Here is an 8,591-nt window from a genome sequence, read left to right on the forward strand (position 1 = left end):
CATGCAAGGTCACAAGTCTATTTGTAGACTTGTAGATGCTCAGTTGGCCTATAATAATATGCATCTACAGATAGGTATCCATGAGCATCTTACGACTATGCTCACTATGAAGTTTGAAATTCAAATTGTAGTTTGAGCAGGATAACATTAGGGTTTTTGTCCATAGTCCAAGGAAGTGATTTAAGGATCACTTGAAATATTTTGGATAGGTTGGCAAAAAAAAATTTAAGTAAAACAAATTACTATAAAAAAAAAGAGCCAAGAACATTATTGTCTCCATGACTATGAAAGCTAGAGAATCCATCAGAGGAAGGAAATTGCAAATAGGGAGCTACAACAAGTGCTAAGCATACAAGGAAAAACAAGGGCAAAGAGAATGAGGAAGCTTACCGAAGCTAGAGTAGCAGAGGAAGATCAAAGTATTATCAAGAGAACATAATAGAGGATCTACCATGCAAGGTGTGTCATATATTTAGATTACTACATTAGTTTGCTTTCTAACCATTACATCTAATGTAAGCCTTTTAACATGACAAACTTGTAAGAAGTCTTTGAAATCCTCTAACAAGGTGTCTCTTAGAAAGAGATCTAAATCCTCTAGTGAGGTAGCCTTAGCAGGCTATTGTAATCCTAACAGGTTAATGGCATTCATAATAGGATGCATTCTTAGAAGGAACAGATGCGAGTCTTTAACATGGCACCCTTTTTCTTGCAAGGAAAAGATAGTGGGTACATTATTCCCATCGTGATTTTCACCCTCACACTAGGGGTTTCCACGTAAAAATATGTGTCATTGATGTATGCTTATGTGTGGAATATTGTATGGTTTTACTGCATAATATTTATCATTTCTCTAGTAGTTCAAGAGATAGTAACCAAGAGTGTGGGAGAGATTATTAGAATAACTGGTAGAGTTTATAAAAGTGTGTGTACTAATTCACACCCTCCCCCCCACCCCACCCCTTCAGTATCAATTGGGGCCAACAACTTCCATCTAAGTGGATCTTCTTTGTCATTGTCTCTATTGGGTTTATACTTCATTGTTCTTTGATCACCCTTGTGAACTAGAGTTGCACATCCTAGATCAATGTGCCTTGTCAGTTGTTGCTTCCTAGTAGTCTCGGTTCCTTCATGTGCCTTGACATCAATGAAAGCATCTTTATAAAAAAGTTCACTGATTAGTCTATCAGTCAGTATTTGAGGTTTGAGGCAGTTATGCAAACATGTTGTCTATCTCTTGCATGTGGAGCTTAAGTGCTTATTTTTTTTAGATCTATTATGGGCTATGTGGAAATTGTAGTTTTATTGGCTACAAGTTTCCTTATAGGTAGCTTGCCCAATCACTTTTAAGGTAGTTCATCAGTTCTCATCAAACCTACACATGAAGTAAACATCATAATAGAGGAAGTGCCTCATATCATTCACCTAATTGAATCATTATTTAGGGAGGAAAAGAAGTAGTTCATTGAGTTCTTTATTGAGAAAAAGATTGATTTTGACTATATCTACTTAGACATGCCAGGTATGCCCACAAATCTACTTATGTATCATCTTTCTATAGCATTAAGAGTTAAATTGGTCAAATAGAAGCTTCAAAGATGTATCCCATGTGGCTCTATTAGTGAAACTTGAGGAACTCCTACAAGCAAGGTTTATTTGAGCCATTGACTATGTTGAATGGATATCTAATATTGTCCTTATCTCCAAGAATGACAAGTCTATCATGATGTTTACTGATTTCATGGACTGAAATAAAGCTTTCACTAAGGATGACTTTACATTGCCAAACATTAATATGCAAGTGGATATGACTGTAGCCTATGAAATGTGGATGGTTTTTCAAGGTTTAAACAAGACTAGTCCTAAATACTAGGAAAAGACAACATTTACCTATGCTTGGGGTATAGTATGCTCAAATGTGATGTCATTTGGTTTAAAGAATGTTGGGGCTACATACCAGAGGGCCATGACAACATGATGCACGAGACAATGGAAGACTATGTTGATGACACACTAGAAAAACCTAGAAAATGAAAAATACATCTCACTGATCTAGGTATAATCACGGATCACATGTAAGAGTTCAAACTATGTATGGATCCTAAGAAATGTGCATTTGGTGTCACTTTGGGAAAGTTTCTCAGTTATATCATATTAGCTAAGGGTATTGAGGTGGATTTGGAAAAAGTCTAGGCAATTATGGAAACACCACCTCCCAAAAACATCAACCATATGAGAATCCTACAAGGGTGACTCCATTCTATATAATGATCCATCTCTAAGTTGGGTGATAAGGCTCAATTATTCACCAAAATATATTACATGGGAGCTAAATGCATATGGAACAAAGATTATGACAAGAGCCTAAACCAAATCAAGGAGTATCTAGTGAATCCTTTGATATTAATGCCACCTATTCTAGGTAAACCACTCATCCTATATATATCAACTGCAACTACTCCAATGGGGGCATCACTAGCTCAACAGATTAAGGAAAAGAAGGAACACATCATTTATTACATCAATAGGACGTTGGTTTCTCATAAGATCAACTACAACAATACCAAGAAAGCCTACCTAGAAATTGTATTCACTCCTAGAAGCTGTGACACTACATGTTGGTACACATAATGCAATTGGTGACTAAAATCGACCTACTAACATATCTACTAAACAAAGCGACCTTGACTAGTTGTCTTGCACAATGGATGATGATCCTATCTGAATTTGGCATTAAGTATGTCATCTGCAAAGCTATCAAGGGACAAGCCAATGTAGATCAACTGACTGACTTTCGTCTACAAGATGGTAGTCCCATGCAAATTGAGTTTCTAGACTCATCCACAATGTATGTCATGAAGTGCACATGGAAGCTCTTCTTTGATGGATCCTATACACAACACAGATCAGGTGTAGGGGTTATCTTTGTCACCCCTCAAGGATACACAATTCCAAAAGTGTATGAATTACATTCCCTTGTACTAATAACATTGCTAAATATGAGGCCTTGGAGAATGTAATTAAAATGGTTATGGAGTGAAGGATCACAAAGCTTCGTGTCTATTGTAACTCACATCTCATTATCAACCATATGAATGGTGACTACAAAACAAAGGATGACAAGATGATGCCCTATAAAACAATGACAAATAATCATAAGAAATACTTTGTATTTGTCACCATCTAGAAAATTCCAAGAAATGAGAACAAGGTTATCAATGTAATGACTACTTTAGTATTTTTTCTACAACTACAAGGTCATGAGTCTATCTATGAGTTCCGACCGGAACAACTGCATTATATCTTGACTATAATTCCCCATACTCTCACATAATTTGCACTATAATTGGCCATGATTCATCTAGATATGCTGAGATCTACTCTTACCTCCACGACCAAGTAGTTCCCAATAATATTTCCAAGAATAAAAACATCAACTCCTCTGAAATGTCTCTCGATACGCCATTATCTCTAGTGACTTATTTAGGAGAGGCCTACATGATACTTTGCTTAGGTTTCTAGAATGAGAGAAGTATGAGCATGTATTAGTTGAGGTCCACAAAGACATGTGTCGGTCTTACTTAAATGGTCTCACATTTGCTCAAAAATGGCTTAGAGATTATTATGATTGCTTTACCATGGAAAAGGACACAATTCATTATGCTAAAACTTGCAAGCAATATCAAATGCATGGCAATTTGATACATGCTCCATCTAGAGAGCTTATTCCTTTTATGATCCACTAGCATGTTTAGCAATGGGAAATTTACATGGTAGGTTAATTTATCCTATTTCTTCTTAAGGACACAAGTTTATCATCATAACCATTAAGTATTTTATGAAGTAGGTTGAAGTTGTCCCTCTCTCTACAACAACTAGGAAGCAAGTGTCCATATTTATCTTGAACTACATCATTTGTTGCTACAACATGCCTTCCTTCATCATTACTAGCAATGGAGGACAATTAAAAAATGAGGACCTAAAAGATCTATGCAAGTGCTTCAAAATTAAGCAACATTGGTCGCTACCCTCAGAGTAAAGGAAAAGCTTCCAACAAGACCATCTTGAAGATATTGCATAGAATAGTCAATAAGTCTTGAAGAGAGTAGCATCTACAACTCAACCTTGCTCTATGGGCTTATAGAAAAAGCATCATAACACCCATAGAAATTACTCAATTAGCCCTTGTCTATAAGTCTCCTAGAAAGGGCTTGTGGCAGATGACAATTATTGCATATCTTGCATCTAAGAACGATCACTATTGAATGAATGTAGACAAGTTGCATTTGACCACCTATGGGTCTATCATAAAAGGATGTTAAAGGATACAATAAGAAAGTACACCATAGATTCTTCGAGGTTGGTAATTTTGTACTATAAGAGAATCCAAAAAATCAATAGAGCCATGCACAAAAGGGGAAGCTCAAACCTAATTGGATAGGTCCCTACATCATCACAACTTCATTTATCTTTTCATCCTATCAATTCTCAACACCAAGGGAGAAAAGCTCTCAGAACCTATCAACAACATCCATTTGAAGAAATTATACGCTTGACATTCTTCATACAGGGTTCTTGTATATCATATCTATTATGAGAAAATACCAAAAAAATAAAAAACGGTCCTAAACAAATGATCATCATAGTAAAAAGATAGCAAATAGATACTTTGATGTATCCAAAAAAAATTTAAAAGCTCAAAAAACCCAAAAGAAAAAAAAATTAGAAAAGAAAAAACAAAAAAGAGTAAGAAATCTGAAAAAACAAAAAAAACACCTTGGCAAAAACCTAGTAGACATGCATCTTGGTAGCAAAAATAGTAGTCCGACCAAGTGGTGAAAACCTAGTAAATAGGTGCCAATTGTAAAATCTACACTTCATCTATCAACTTGCACCTTTAGTTATGACCTAAATGACTTTTGTAACATCTTCATAGTTTGGAATAGGTCTTCGTCTAAGTCTTGCCTAGGAGTGCAATTCCATACCACATGTGTATCCAGACAAAACATGTGTTTCTCAACACCACACCAACTAGTTTTGCTTAATACTCACCTTGGAACATCAATGTTTCTCAACACTTACCAAACAAACTATCTTGAACAACCATATCAACAACAACCAAGTATATCTTTCAACACTACCTATTTATCTACCTGCTAGTAAGAACAAGTTTCTAAAACACTAACGATGACCTTGACACAAATAATTAAAATAAAGTGATTAAGTTGACTAATCATGCTTCCTTCATAAGAAGATGGATTATGAATTTTATTTATGTACTCTCTATTATTTATTGATTTTCTGTTATGTTCCCTCCTTAGTCTCTCTAGGATGTCATTTGACTAAAGGACTAGGGGCATGGGGCATGATATTTTCTTTGAATTCTACTTGTGGGTGTGGTTTCAATGATCCTATATGTTTGATGCATCAGGTGTCAATGATAAGAGCCTCCATCATTATTAGAATATTGCATATACCTCAACCTAGTTCATTTGGATGCTTAGGTGATTTTTAATTATTTCCTTGACTGTTGTTAATGTATTTATTCGTGCTAGATTACCCTCATTGTTATTTAGGTGCGTATGCTTCGATGCTAGTGTAATCTTGCAAAATTAACTAGAAACTCAAACAAGGTCAACTCAACATCTATGCCTCGATGCATATGTTAGTTTCCCACATCTTATCTTATAAAAGATTATATTAATACCATCATGGTTACAGTGAGACTAGTGACGGTTGTATGATTTCACGATGTCCCACTATAAAGCTTGATAATGATACTAAAACATCAATGAGACAAGTCATGGAGTCTTCATATGCATTTCATCCTAGGACTTGCATTGTATTCTTTTCATTTTGCATGAACTAAGTAAGGTATGCCTCCATCTCATCAGACAAATGTGATCTTCATCACTTCTTGGCAGTCAACTACACACATCATCTCTTGATCCTCAAATCTTCAAACTTGATCTCCTTCATCTTGTAAGCAAGGGGTTAGTCATTATAATCATCACATTTATCTACTCAAATAGTAAGTTCTCAAATCATCTCAAAAACATCACAACAAAGCCACTAAGTGCCATAACTACAATAATGAGAAGCATGCATACATCAAATAGTACTGGAAAGGAAAACTACGTACATTGACATCACATATGTAGAAAATAAAAGTATAGAAATCAAATACATCCGTGATACACACATCAACTATTAAGAAAAGAGACAAAGTACACAAATACTCACATATCATCACAAATCTAGTAATCTCATATACATATGAATATAATCAATTCAAGGTACAATGAGATCCAAAATTGGATATTTCAAAACTCAACAAAAATGTCTCAAGTACATAAAATATATCAAGAGTACATCATGATCAAAATTTAGATATGAAGATAATTTCCTGCATACAATATACAAATGAAGCCTCATGATTAGATACCTCCCCCATCATAGGAGGCAGATCAGGAAGAGGGACTTGCCTTCGCATCAATGTTGGCATTGCACCTATTAACTATATAGTTTGCAGGGAATATCAAGGAACTCTCTATCTCAGGGGCACCACTCAATATAAGATCCATAATAGTAAGTCACTCAGGCATAGTGATGCTCAAACTTTTGGCTTATGCATCATCACCTTATCTCATTGGCCCCTCTCTCAAGTGAGATCCGTAATCCACTAATCATGATCATGGTCATAGCTTGCTACAACTCTGGTAGGAGAGCTCTCACCTCTGTCTTAAGCTAGTTCATTGTGTCTTCTATAGGTTGTTCATGTGTTCTCTTCTCTAATTGTCCTCTAGGATGCTCCTCAACCCTCTATTTTCACATGCATCTATCTACCCAACATCAAAGTAGACAATCCTCCTTAGGGTCATCCTCATCCATAACCATATCTATACCCATAGACCTCAGAGTACCCATCTATTTTTGACTCCTTTGCTACCCTAACATTGGAGCCCTATTGTTGTTGGATCTAGGTGTCCCTCCCAATTGTGGTGCAAGTGATCTCCCTATACCATTGCTTCTACTACCTCCACCTTCACATCCACCTCCTTTGCTTCCACCCTCCAACTTGGGGTACATTCTTTGTTGGATCTATAAATCAAGGAAAGGGACGTGCTTGCAAATACCAATGGTACTCCTCCATCATCCCAACATCCAAAACATCTAGTATAAAATCCCACTGAATGGGTTGCATTTCTTAGAGGCACTCATCAAAAGATAGTTTAGGACCCTAACCTAGGTCATCCTCCCCTAGATACTAAGCATAATCCACAAACTCTGTACTAAGCCCCTTGCTAGTAGCTAAACTATCTCCAAACCTTAGTGATACATAATCTCTTAACTAGGCTCATCGTCTAATCAAACAATAGTCTACTATAAAGCATATAGGAGAGCTCCTCTTCAATCCCTCCCCATCTATCACATTGTACATATGACCTCCAAATAGTGGAAATGAAGTTATCAAAATTTTATCTCCAATATAAAGTATTCCCTTAATGGGGCTAGTGCAAGTAACTAATATATCAATATACATAGGATATCCTAGTCAGCTAGGGTGTGCTCAAAACTAGTCGTGTAATTGAAATATGCTCATGGATCTATATTTACACTACTAGCATACCAGTAGACCAACTCTACTTCCTAGATAACTATATCATGAAGTTCTTGGTAAAGGTCACAGAGAACTGTGGGACTCCAAGAAAAATGGTGTGTCCATGCCAAATATCCCATAGTAATCCACCCTATCTACACAAGAATCCCTACCAACTCTAATAAACTCCTTGAACATAGTTGATCAATGAGGCCAATACACAAGGAAGGGGGTAATCTAGCTTGTAATGAGTCATCATATACTAACAAGTAATATGAATCCCTAAGATGGAGTTATATACAAATATCTCCCTCATCATTATAATACCCTCTATGGGAGTTTGATCAAAGTACACTTGCAAATACAATGATAAACATTAGTAAAATGCATAATATCAATAACAAGTCAATGACCTTGCATCAAAGCTACTACTTGCCAAATCACTAGTGTAGATAATTCGAAGAGTGCGATACACATCCTCTAATGTGACAATAACCTCTTTGGTAGGAAAATGAAAGGTATTATGCCCAAAGTGGATGCACTATGCTAATGTTGTCAATAATATGAGGTATACATAGGTATTCATAAGCTGCAATAGCTTTCCAAGGCCCAAGGTATCAATGACAACTTTATCCTAGCCATCTAAATATCAAACTAGCTTTAACCTTGTTGGATAGGGGCACGAAATGTGCAAACCAATAAAGTGTATTTGTATGCAAAAAGAACAAATAAAAAATGCATTAGATCTCAACAAACAAGGTATCCAAAAGCGTCATATCATATCTACAAGGCACTGATATCAAACAAGAAATGAATCTCACAAGAAGATGAATTGTAAAAATACATAAAAGACCATGTGGTACATGTATTTTGTATGATAAACTTCATAAAGGGGCACACTACTATATGTTTTTGTGATACATCTTACCAGATGGTGTGATAGATGGGTATGTATCATATGATAAACACTAGGTCTACCATACCATACAAT

Source organism: Cupressus sempervirens, chromosome 5 (assembly GCF_028749045.1).
Source record: "Cupressus sempervirens isolate cs-2001-9-10 chromosome 5, ASM2874904v1, whole genome shotgun sequence".
NCBI lineage: Eukaryota > Viridiplantae > Streptophyta > Pinopsida > Cupressales > Cupressaceae > Cupressus > Cupressus sempervirens.